The 13,391-nt window shown below is 37.2% G+C and overlaps 1 pseudogene across 1 annotated transcript; it reads right to left on the bottom strand.

Moving 5' to 3' along the window:
• Window positions 1-1,526: 1,526 nt before the first annotated feature.
• Window positions 1,527-12,261, bottom strand: LOC103705516 (mitogen-activated protein kinase kinase kinase YODA-like; annotated as a pseudogene). Its single transcript, XR_015974095.2, has 12 exons — window positions 12,040-12,261; window positions 9,948-10,730; window positions 9,078-9,818; window positions 7,878-7,965; window positions 7,689-7,751; window positions 6,171-6,331; window positions 5,984-6,059; window positions 4,654-4,713; window positions 4,446-4,553; window positions 3,019-3,258; window positions 2,265-2,311; window positions 1,527-2,150 (listed from the first exon to the last, which is right to left on the bottom strand). The product of XR_015974095.2 is annotated as a mitogen-activated protein kinase kinase kinase YODA-like (transcript).
• Between the last annotated feature and the right edge of the window lie 1,130 nt (window positions 12,262-13,391).

Here is a 13,391-nt window from a genome sequence, read left to right on the forward strand (position 1 = left end):
TAAAACATTTAGGGAATCGATACAGTGGAGAAAAGCCATATAAGAATCGACCACCGGCCGAACTCAAAAACTTTTTTAAACAAGTTCGTGCAGAACTTCGAACTCTGAATCGAAGCCTAGTCTCGAACTAATCCCGATTCATGTTCGGGTTACCTCCAATGACCCGTGGGGACCGGGGGCCAGGCAAGCCACCCCGCTTGGGAGCACCTGTGCCGAGGAATAAGAGTCTTGAAATCTAGTTGGTTATGCTTAAAAAAATGTCGGATCTTAAGAACATGATTATAGAATTGGATCAGAGAACCAAATCATTCTGTAAGCAACGTAATGACAATAGTAGTTCAAATTCCCGAGTAAATGCAAAATGCGGGATGTCATTCCAGTTTCCCTGATGTGATGTACAATGAACAGCAATGAAGTAAAATTTGCAGAAGCATTTAAATTAGAAGCCAGAAATCAAATTTTACAGAAGCGTTTCTGCCCAAACTGACAGCAATGTATTGGCCAAAGATGATGACCAGCACTGGATGCCCAGGGCTCTTCCTGAAGCAATATTTGGACTCATCCAATCTTCTGTCCTACTTACAATGGCCTTTGCACAAACAAGGCAACTTGTTGCAAGTCCTAGTATTCTTGTATCCTGCTCTTTTAATTTATATCATGATGTCAGATATACATTATCCATAGTCAGGATTCATTGCCAATGGTGTCAAAAGTTGTTTGCTCAAAAATCAAAACAATCACCGATTGCCTTTGTCTCATACAATTCAACATCAATATCCAAATGTCAGCAGGTTGACAGTCTTCTACTCTGGAGATTAGCTGTCAACAAAAAGTCAGAGAAAAATTATTACCATGTTAGTTTCTTAATCCACCCCAATTCTTCAGTTATGGCATACCCTAACATCGTGTTATAGAAAAACCTTACAGCAGGAAAATGAATTCAATGAACTTTGGAGTTGCTTTAGTGAAAGTACTTCCACAAACAGGTTAAGCATTTTTTTTCAGGAGTAGAGTTGCTAAATCCACTCCAATGATTGGTCCAAACCATTTAATTAACCATATCTCAAGTTGTGCATAACCCAAGAAGCACATTGATATCGTCATTATCAATTCAAAGCAATTGGGTCCACATTTGATATAATCTGACTGAATAAAACCAACTGTTCAGATAACAGCCAACCATCAATTAAATCTTTTTGAGAAGTGGACTGAGTACCTCAATAGGTAGCAGTACAGGCAAACCAGCAATTACCAGCAGTATATTACTGGAAGCACTTCTCATCATTTTAGGAGCTACATTGTTATAGATCAGTATTTGGTCAGCCTTAAGCATCCGTGATGCTTTAAATCGTCGTCTAGAATAAGAACAATTGGTACATCATCAATTGTATCATCAATTATTGAATTAGCATGGAGCTTACCAATGTGAAGTTCAAGTATGGAGTTGCAGGTGAAAATGCCCACTTAGCCACTTCAGCCTCAGCCTCCAGCCAGACAAATATTCCATGGGTCTCCACTTTGGGCTTTATTGTACAAGATTCAATCCTCAGCTGCTTGATGGGGAGACAAGGAACCAATTGAATAATCAAAGAAGCTCTCAGGGAAAAAAAGACTTCCTCAGTGACCAGCTCTTTCTCTGAGTCAGGTACCATTTGAGCAGCCAAGGACTACGAGAACCAGGATGAAAGATTTGGCTTTGAGTTTAGCTTCACATGATCTCTCAACAGTTGATGAGACAGCAAATTAAATTGCCCATTGCATGGTTCTCGGCGATCTCGATATGCTAGTCTTCCAAATGGAGGGCTGAGAATGTCAGTTTCAGAAGACATCACTTCCCCCAGAGAAGGGAGCCTTTCTGCGCTCCCCGGAAAATATCAAGCTCGGGGTCATAAGTAGAAGCGCTAGCATGGCGACTATTTAGGACCCTTGGTGCATGTGTGAATCCCTCGTGAAGGGAAGACAAGTACTTTGGCTGACTGACTGGGATAGCATCACCACAACCTGTTATAGGAGTTGATGAACCTGAGGTGGCTATAGGGCTTGATAGTCGAGAGGATATCCTTCCATTGATATGCCGTGAAGACCTAGCATTTAACATAGGACTTCTAATGGGGGAGATAGGACAAGACATGTTCCTTGTACGACTATCCCTGCAAATTGGAGCAATTAAAATCAGAGAAATGTGCAGTTTAGACTTATAAAAAAACTCTCAGCACAAGCAAGAAATTTGATAACAGGAAACGGAGAATTGCAGGAAGATTTACCGGCTTACTACAGTAGGAGTGACACCTCTGAGCTGATGCCCAGAACCCTACAAAATATTGTGGAACCGATTATTTTTACATTAAAGAAAGCAGCATAAGGCAAAAGTAAATAACACAAACAAAGGTAAGTAAATAACACAAACTTAAGAAAATACTGCTAAATACGATGCAACAAATGAAAGCAATTTCCCTTCCATCTAACGTAGGCCAGTTCTATGGCACAAGTAAACTATGTTGGTCAGGTTTTTCTTAAATTTAAGGCTTGAGAACATGTGAAGGTCTATCAAACAAACTCAGATGATCCATGAATTACAATAATACTAGAGCAAGGATGATATTCAGTTAACAAGAAATGCATGGAAAAGACATTTATGACTAAAAGGACATTGCTTGGATTCATTAATTCTTTTCTCATACTGGATAGCAACAATCAGTTAATCCTGATGCATGCTGAGGACAGAAATGAAATTACCATGCCAGACACACCTTGTACAAGAGAAACATGTGCCACGTAATTGTATTATTACATAATATTAAAGCAAAGATTATTTATTTTAACTACAAAACACCAGTTAGATTTTTTATCCTCCTATTCAAAGATAAATGATCAAGCTTATGTCATTGCAATACTGGCTAAAACAACCGTCAACCTGATTTCTACCCCATGCTAAATGCATATTCCAAGTATCACAGCATATAGTAGAAGTGGAGAAATCGAAAAAATGATGAACACTGAACAAGTATCTGCAGATACCTTGAAGTTTGTTCCGCATGGAACAGATGTTGGCAGTGAAAAGGGATCGGAAACAGAAACAGATTTTTCCATTAGGGCCGGATTTTTCACGAATGGGTGCTGCAGAAGCTCAGCAGCTGTAGGACGGTTCGATGGTTCACGCTGTAGACACTGCCTAACAAAATCCTTTCCATCAGCTGAGAGATGATCAGGGATTGCCGGAAGTTCCTTGCTGTTCCCAATCTTGAACAAGGCTGCAATCTGGAAAGAATTAAGCCAAAACTTTAATAATAAAGCAAAATTAATGGTTTAACTGACATTACTTACTAAACCAACAATAAATTCAACTTTCCCTTTATAGTACCATATGCATGTTATTACTAGTTTGAAGTGAATATCCGAAAGATTCAGAGAGATGAGAACACATTTTAGTCAATAATCACCCATTCCCAGAAACAGAATATCTCTTCTACCAAATATTTGCTAGTAATATATTCATTAATTACCCAAAACGTTTTTTTCCCTTTTATTTTCCAGAAAAGGTGAAAACATCATGTGCACTTTCTAGCATGCGAAGAACACCATAAAGTTTGAATGCACAAGGCATCGTTTCTATCTCTGTCAGGATCCTGATCAAGATGTCCTACATACATTTAACAATAATATAATATACTGATAGTATCAGTTCTGATTATTTGGCCGATAGAAACTTATATATCCCAAACTGCTGGCCAATATCATATCAAGACATCAACCAAATTTTTTTTAGCCAGTCTATTGCAACTTTATCGGAGTTTTTTTTTAGTTGATAAATGTTAAGATCAACGTGTAAGATGATGTTTATGTCACTTTCCCATATCACAGTATATCCATATCTCACTTGTAAAATTTGCAGCCTTGCAACTCAACCCAGAAACCAATATTTGATTTCATTTACAGTATCAATAACCCCATGAAATAACTGAGATATTCAAGATTGAATTCTTAGTTTGAGGTTCGTAAAGTTAAAAAAAGGAAGGCCTCCACACATGAACAACATATCACGTCTCTCAAAAAGTTGGCTAGCAAGAACATGATATGCACCCATTAGCAATAAATTCAACAATACTAGTTGTACTGGACATGGAATGGAGCTTTAATTTTGTGAGGTAATGTACTAACTACCCTTTTAATGATAACTTATTTTTCCACTGAAATGCTTATTCTGATTTTGACAATAGCATTAAAATGCATCTCAAGCAGAGATGACTAGCTTATAGTATAAGAGTTAATATGCCTTCAATTAGCCGACCCCAACTAGTTTGGGATTAAGGCCAAGCTGAATTGAGGTGTGTGCTTTCAAATCAATCTACCACAAAATAGATTGGTAATATTAGCCGATGAAAGGACATGCTAACTGGAATGTACTGCTGATAATGAAACATGTAGCTCAAAGTTCAACCACCAACCCCTTCATACTGGCTCCAAGGTGGTTTTGTGGTAGCCATCTCCAAAATGGTACACCCAAGGCTCCATATATCCACAGCAAGGTTACAGCCATTTGCATTTTTAATAACCTGGATGCACAACCTCAATAAGAAGTGTCACCATGAAGCATTTTACAAGAGGGAAAACAAAACAGAAAAGAGAAGTTTTCAAGGCTTAAAACAACTTGACCTCAGGCGCCATCCAATATGGGCTTCCTTTAAACGAAAAGGGGCATGACTGCCCAGTAATCTGAAACAAAAAGCCAAACACAGAGATGGCTTTTCAGTAATTATAATAAGAATTGAAGATGTTTTTTCATATAAACATCATCTCCTTATAGCATAATATCATGTTAAAACTTTAAACAGAAAAGAACAAAAACTGCAGCAGATGTTTTTGCTGTTTGCAAACACATAGATGACATCTATGAGTAATTTCTTTTTTCATTGGGAAAATTAATAATTTCATCTTTGCTGTAAGCATGTGTTCGGTAACTTTGAATTCTAAACAGGTCTGGTGCACCAAATCAGGAGGCAACACTTCTATAGTAACTTGAACAAATGGGAACAACTAATCAGTAAATCAAATTAGTTACTTTCTACTTCATGGTTTAACTTAAAAATATGTTGAATATGTATTTGCCAAATTTGAATATGTATAGAGGCACTTGAAGCAGTGGAGGCATTATAAACTACGAAGCAAGATTCCAGAGTGGCAGCAGAATTGTAGGTGGATATTCTGCCTATTACCAGAAGTCCATATGACAAGAGAATGGTTTAGTCTTAACAAGTTGTCATGCCGTTAAAAAAGTTTTTTTTTTTTTGGCTTGCTATAGCTTTAATTCAGATCTGATTTTTTAATAGTATACCGGCTCTCTTTAAATGAAAATGGTGAATTCCATGGAGCTCTTTTTTTCTTCTTCGGTCCACTTAATTGTGAGCTTGAACAACACCCTTGCTTGCTTCATTTTCCAAAACATATTTTAAAATCAGGTCAATTATTGATTATTCATAGAATCCCAACATCTATTTCACATCCTTGGCGTCAAAACAAATACTCCTGAAAGTTGGATGACTGTTACGTTACTTGGATCTACTTCAAAGGAACAACAACAAATTTATGCAAATATTTAGGACTTGTGTAGCTGAAACATTGTATCGAAATACAGAGGACTTCATTTTTCTCGCTAGTGCTTTTAAATGTTTCTCATAATGTAAAACACATACTCCTTGCATGAAGGTAACAGAAAAAATGGCTCCATATGCTGGAAAAAAACCACCAGATTGCAGAAGCATGTAAACACAATCACAAAACCATGAATATTAGTCCCAACCATTTGGGTTCACCACTTCATCACTCATTCCTATCAAGGGCTACGTGAAGGCATGCAACTTTTGTAACTATCAGAAAACTTCAACAAATTCAGCAAATTCCCCTAAAAAGGATGATAACAGTATGGCAGCATCTCAGGAAAAAAAATACCAGAATCCAAATGAAAGTAGCAGGTTTAAAATTTTACATGTTTTGCCATCCCGAAGTCCGCCAATCTTACACGTCCGTTTGGGTCCACAAGTATATTTGCTCCTTTTATGTCCCTGCACAAGCAGCAAAAGTTCACTGGAAGCATGGGCAGAGATAAAGGATGAGGCAATTAACAGAAAGAATTATTCTAAATAATTGCCTAATAAACAGACATAACCCTGTACCTGTGCACCGTATTCTTCGCATGCAAATATGCAAGGCCTGAAAGGATTTGTTGGGTATAGCTGCGAATAGCTACTTCTCCAAACTGTCCATATTCTTGAAGAAGTTTGTGGATGGAACCAGCAGAAACATACTCCAGATAAATGTAAAGTTTGTCATTTATCTGTTTAATTTATAAAGTTAAACCAACAACGTTAACTACCATGCAAAAATTATGATTTCCGTCATAACTCCCATGGCAAATTCCCAGACAGATATATATAACAAAAAGCAGTTTAGTGATACAGCAGTTTCAAATAGTTAACATACAAAAATTGAATCATGTTATATTATCTTAAAGAATCATATGCCCACTTTTGGGTTGCTTCAAAAAAAACTTGAATGACAGAGCATATTGAAGTTGTTTGAGATGCTAATTGTATATCATATTCCCAAATACTCCGCATGTGTTTTACAAAGGGGCATAATCTATTATTATTCTGTAGATGACTAGATGGGATTAGTGCTCCCATGATTTTGCACCAATGCATAGACTCCTTAAAACTTGTTTATCATGTGTGAGGTTATACAAACTGAACGTCATCATTGGAATTAATGGCCAATTGAATGCTACCTAACGACCCCAAGTAAATAATGGTCAGCTAAATATACTTGAACAATATCAATTAATAGATTCAAATGTTAATAAAAATTCTAGGTTGTGTGCATTTAGTGGGTGTCTTCCCAGAATGGAACTCAGTCATTATCAAATCAATACCAACAACATTGTGAAGCATAGATATCTATAAATAAAGTCAATGCTACACGGTTGACAGTGGTGTATCTGAGGATTTTGAGATGAATGTGTGGTAAAATTAAGAAGGAAAACATAATTAAGCAACCAGGAGATGCCTTAACATTTATTCCAGGAGAGGGCAAAGTTTTATAGTACAGATCAAGATAATTTGGTCATGACTGACATAGGCCTGTGACTCTGTGAGATAGACTAAAGATTACATGGAAATCATGAAGGAGGATTTTAAGAATGTTGATACGGTGAGATTGGTTTCTTGAGAATGGTGAAAAAGAATTCAGGGGATCAATTCAAAAGAGAGTGTGAACAAGAACACAGTATTAGCAGAAGAAAACACATATACTTCATTTTTATTCTAATTTTTTTTAAATTCCAAGAGCACTGTTATTCTTTTTTTTATCACTCCTAATCCCTTTGTATAGCCCAGCCCTACCTGCCAACGGGACTAAACCAAGATCATTGGCATAACCAGGGTTCTCGTTGTTATTTTACATTTTGAGAAAAGTTGCTTTAATTTAATCAGTAAATTTACATTGTTAAAAAGCTCAAGCAGATTTTACCATCCACAGCCATCACAAGCATCTGCAATGTAAGGTTAAGCCAGCAATATAGATATATAATGTCTGCAATGGCATATTGAACAATTATAGGAAGTGAAGTTCATAGAAAATTGGAATAAGAAAGTCACAAAATGGAAATCTTCAGAAATTGAAATAATAAGCTATACCATTTCAGATCCATAATACTGCACTATATTTGGGTGCCGTAACTGACTCAACAGAGCAATTTCCTGTGAAGATAGACAGGTTTATTGAAAACTATTTTTCAGAGTTATTAAGAAAACTAAAATAAAGTTCAATATGCATGTGTCAGGGAGAAAACCATCCAGTAAATCTCACAAGAAAAAAGTACATACTTGCGCCAATTGCTTTGCACTTTCCTTTGACTTAGCATCATCAGAGAAAAGAGTAACCTCTTTCATAGCACACATTTCACCACTCTCACTAAAGACAAAACAAAGGAATGATAAATGCCAAAAAACAATAAACCATCAACAAGATTGAGATAAGGATAGGAAATAACTACCGACAAGATCCAATAAAACATCTCAATCTTATCCAGAGATGAATATGACAACTTAAATCAGATCTAAATTTAAGAACTATAATGTCATAACTACCAAGAAACAGACCTTCTCATCACATAAATATAGAACAAAAGAATAAAAATAGGGAGATAAAACAGGAATCAAACAGTCGACAAGATGGCAATAAACTCGTGGATTGTTTATGGTCGTGCTTAATCGAAAATGATTCGTAGATTGAGATGATAGCATGAATCTGCCATACAACCAAGAATCATTATTTCAAAATCAATCAACATGCCTTAGCACAACTATCATGGTCAGCATTATCGGTTCTTTCACTAGTCACTAGCACTAGACCAAGTCCTTATCATGGAAAGGCTTCAAAATCTTAATAGCCATTTTCTCCAAACTACAACATCTTTCCCACCACATCTCAGCCTTTTGACCTTAGACAATCCACCAACTAACCCTACGCTCTTACCACAATCATGTACTCTCAAAATGTTATATATTAGAAATGTATAATATTTAGAGCGAGAAAGAAGTCTGACCACTGCCAGTTTATGTGGTACTGCAGGGAGTTTTGTAACTTGCATATATTTCGGCATTTCTTTACAGTGTAAGTGGTAAATACACTGCTTATAATGCAGTACTGCAATCTCTCTCTCTCTCAACCGTTCAGATTTAATGTCCTTTGCTAGTGTTGCACTGCACATGAGAGATGGTATCATTGGTTGTGATTGCCTAATCTGATAGACATTTTTTTATCATTCATGTAACTTGATACTTACATTCCCAATTTTGGAAGGTCCTCTTCTCTTGTTTCTCTCCTTCGAAGTAAAAACCAACAAAGTAGGGCAGTATATCTATTAAAGATAGGAGTAGTTATAGTAATGTGAAGGACAGCACACCAACCTGGAGCCTCAGAGTGTGGCACTTGAGAGTTCAGATTTAACATTGGAACATGCAACATATGTAGCAATATTTTATTATTCATTGTAGGTACCTGTAAAAGGACAATGTCAGTACCTGTTGAAGCCAACATAAACAAGTCCAAATGTGCCATGCCCAATCAGCTTCCCTTTCTTCCATCGAGGCCCAGGACTTGGGGGATTATCTGCCCTTCCAGGGCTATGTATCAAGGAAAGAGTATTTAACGCAGAATTCATTGACAAAAAAGGTGAGCTATTGGAAATATTTATTCGTGGCAGTGGCAAACGGTGGGACGGTTTCTTCGCCTCATCAGCCCGACTTGTAGGGGATTCTGGTGTTGTTCCTCCAGCCTGTGGATGCAATGGAGAAACAGCTTCACTATGTATCCTAGAGCTGGGACCAGGACTTGTCATTCTTGGGCTCAGAATTGGCGAACACTCTGGGCTACCCCTGCTGTGTTGCCAAAATAACTGTCCAGACATATCCCCTCCCATTGAATTATGCCCAGAGGTCTGACCAGAACAGGGACTAGAGCACTGGCCAGATCCAAGGAAGTTGACATCTGGGTAGGGCTTTGCTGACCAAAAAACAGAAGTCAGAATTTGCTCAGGGCAAAATACTCTCATGGGACTTCGAGAAGGACTTGACATCGAGCTATCTGGAACACTGCCAGGAGCACTGTGGTAAGGAATTTGATTATTGGACTGGTAAATGCCCAAAGTTCCTTTCTTAGGTGATGAAGAGAGGCTTTGGTTATTGCATAGTGCACTAGCTGACTTTGCTGTCTCCTTAGAGCTTTTAAGATTGTTGATAGGAGAATGATCTCTATGTGCCACACTTCAAAATTTAAAAAAAAAAAAAAGAAAAAAAAAGAGATGTAAGAAGATATGGGACAATGAGGTCAAAACACACACATCAAAAATAGCAGTCAATTTCATATTTTGAACAGATTGAAAAGGAACATACCTGGAAGGGTAATGCATAATTCTCCCGCTGCCATTTTCAAAATCATTCCCCACAGGGCTATGAAGTTGAGAATCATCACTATCAACGGAGCAATTGCTAGAAACAGATGCAGTAGTCAAATCTCCATAAATATCAGCAGTATCTAGTCTTACAGGAACATGATTAGGTGTTGGAAGAGGCAACAACAGCTGCGCTTTGCCACGTTTTTCTAGCATTGGCTTTGTACCACCATGTCCTGAGCGTCTACATGTCATGCTTGAGTGCACCCTCGGAAGTGGAAGAGGATGGGCATGAGGTCTATCTGCAAAACTTTGACAGCGTGATACCTGAGTTGAGGATGATGTAGACTGTGATTCTGCTTGTGATAGAGACCCCTTCACTGAAGCTGTGTCACCACCATGTTTTCGAGATCCTCCTGATCTAACATTTCTTTTTTGTTCAGTTGGAGTTATGAATCGATGTAATGTATCGATCAAATTGTCCTTGCTTGACTTCTTCTTTACATCTTTAGAAGAAGACTTTCCCCACCATGGTGGCATTTTATTTATAGAAAAATACACAATTATCACGACAAGCGTTTCTATATATACTCAATCTCTGATTAGGTTCAAGGGTACAGAGAAAAATAAATGATGTTAGAAGTCAACCAGTAATTATGATAATCCCATCTATAAGCCTCTTCACTGATTAGCACTTTCCACAGCTCTCAAGTTATATGACAGACTGGAGGTACCTCCTATGCCAATATGACCAAAAAGGCAGGATGGTACTTCATTAAGCAACCTGCTTGAATGCAAGACTCTATTAATGAACATAATTGTGCAACCTTTTCTCCAAGAACAAAACAAAATCATGCAACCACAAAGAGAATTTATCGATCACCATCAAAGCATTTAATGCAAGGGTTATTCATAAGCAGACATCTATTAAAAATGCACTGCAGAATGTATAAAATATCAGTTCCAGCTTGGGCTGATTATAACTTTCAGAGAGAAAAAAAGCATTTTGGGTGCTACAGTACAATACAATCATTTCACCATTGGGTGTCAAACTAGAATTGAACTTTGAGAATTATAGGGAGCAACAGAAACTTGAAATGCTATTGTTCACTACAGAGTAAGCACTGAAACCATAACTGGCCTTCTTTTAATACATAGATACGAAAATAATGTTTTTAATCATTTATAACCCTTTTGACTTCTAGTTAAATTTAAAACAAGTTCAGTAAATTCATTAGAGAATCAAAACAAACTGCAGCATAAATCGGAACATAAACTGTAAGTTCTTTCTTGATCTAAGGAAACCCTGGTCTAATATGTTGTGTTTCTCAATTTTGGAGCCAGATAACATAGAGTAAATATTTTAAAGTATAAATTTTCGTCTAAGCTCCTATCATTTATGACTCGTTGGTGAAAATGGGAGTTAAAATTTTTGCAGTATGGCTCCAGGTACTCTGGTTGATTCTTTTAAGTTTAACCGAACTGTAAGTATTAATGATCACTAAACATGTCCTTGTGTTACTTAAAACTGCAGTCGTTTAAGCCAAAATGACTTGTAATGTCAACAGACCTCGACACCGTGTTAAAAAAACAAGAGAATATAGAGAAACACTGTGTTGATCCTTGCATTTCCATTCAGAGACCATCAGATCAGAAATCTATTGTGATTCAAGAAGAAAGAACAAAGAAATTGGCCAGGAGCATCATTATCTATCTACTTCTCCAATCTACTTACAGATATAAAAAAAGTTTCAAATCCTAAGTCATAAAATTACATGAATCAGAAGAATTAACAAAAAAAAAAAACAGAAGGAAAATGAGACCTTTCACCAATGATCTCAAACTTTATCGTCGATCCAAATCACGAAGCCTCATGGTCGGCATTACACTAATATGGCGTGTAAAATTTACATGATGGAATCCAAGCGAGAGGCATGTCGCTTACTTTAAGAATACCGAAGTATCACATGGAAAACAGCGATCTCAAGATTAACTCTTCAGTAGCACCCAAGAACTCTAATTCTCTACCAGATTCAAGAACCAATAACCAAGAACCAAGAACCATCGATCGCACGAGGAAAAGAACGACGTACCTCTCTTCTCCCAGCAATGCCCTTGGTGGGCGCTCCGAGATCCCTCCAGCTGAACTCGAGATCGCTCTACAGCAGGAGTAGAAACCCTAGAACTGGCAGAGTCCAATTGGTTCGGATTCCGAGATTTTGGAAGCAATGGCTCGGGGAATCGAGGGCAGGAAAGCTGAGGAAAGAGGGGAGCCGGGCCAGGTGGGGTGCGGGGAGGGAGCGATGATTGGAGGCGATGGAGAAAAAGAGAGAGAGAGTTTCATGCGTCAACCGAGAGGCAGTGTGGGCGAAGTCAGTGGAGCGGTCCAAAAGGCGCCAAGAAAAGGTTAAATAGGAGAATATCAATTTAATAGTTAGCAATTAGGCTACGCGTCAAACCGAGAGGTCGAGACTCGAGTGGGCGAAGTCAGTGGAGCGGTCCAAAAGGCGCTAAGCAAAGAAATCAAACTAGTGTTCCCTTCCCATAAGGATATTTGCTTTCATGCGTTTTTGATGCATTTAGAACTGTAAACAGATTAGACTCGAGATGACTCCATAATCTATTTGCATCTAAAACCGATGAGAAAAAATCAAGTTCAGATATGGGTTCATATTCGTCAAAATGAGTAAACTCTAAACTTCCACTAAACCCAATTAATAAAAAAAATTCGATTTTTTTGGTTTTAATTTAGTATTTGATTTAAGGGAACCAACTAGCCAATGATTAACAATTTCTAAAAATCAATATATAATAAATATTTGGCAGACTTCAACAAGAAAGGAGCATGACATAGGAACTAAATGACTGGTTTTGAAAAACAAACAAAAAAAAAAGGTCCAATCACTTACAAAGTGTGATTAAATTTTCATTTATATTTATTTTGATTGAGATATAATCAAAATCTAAATTTCAGGTGGTATTTTAGAACCGAAATGGCAATGGATAAGAGTTAATTAGAGAGAGCATGCATAAGAAAATTGTGTTGGAGAAAAGTAGCTAACATGTTATGTAACTATCTGTTTCATATTCCCATATTTATCTATATTTATATATATGTATTGGGATTATTAGGTTTTACGGATACGAACATAGCTAGATTTGAGTTTGATTCGATAAGAAACCAGATACTGTACGTAGAATCCTAGTTCAATTTAATTAGAGTATCAAAAACTTAATTTAGATCGATGTCTGATTACTGTAGCATGATTGTCTGATTACCCTGGGTTCATTGCAACCTTGCATGCGATGGATGTGTCATGCATTCGCTCTCTAATTAATATCAATTAACGTATTTGTTCCTATTTCCAACTGTTCTCTACAAATTAATGGATTTTTAGTTATGCATCAGGATTATTGGTTATGCATGAATTCATTCATGCCTCAT

This window comes from Phoenix dactylifera, chromosome 16, assembly GCF_051530095.1.
Source record: "Phoenix dactylifera cultivar Ajwa chromosome 16, Ajwa_hap1_PhDact_Kaust_v1.1, whole genome shotgun sequence".
Classification (NCBI taxonomy): domain Eukaryota; kingdom Viridiplantae; phylum Streptophyta; class Magnoliopsida; order Arecales; family Arecaceae; genus Phoenix; species Phoenix dactylifera.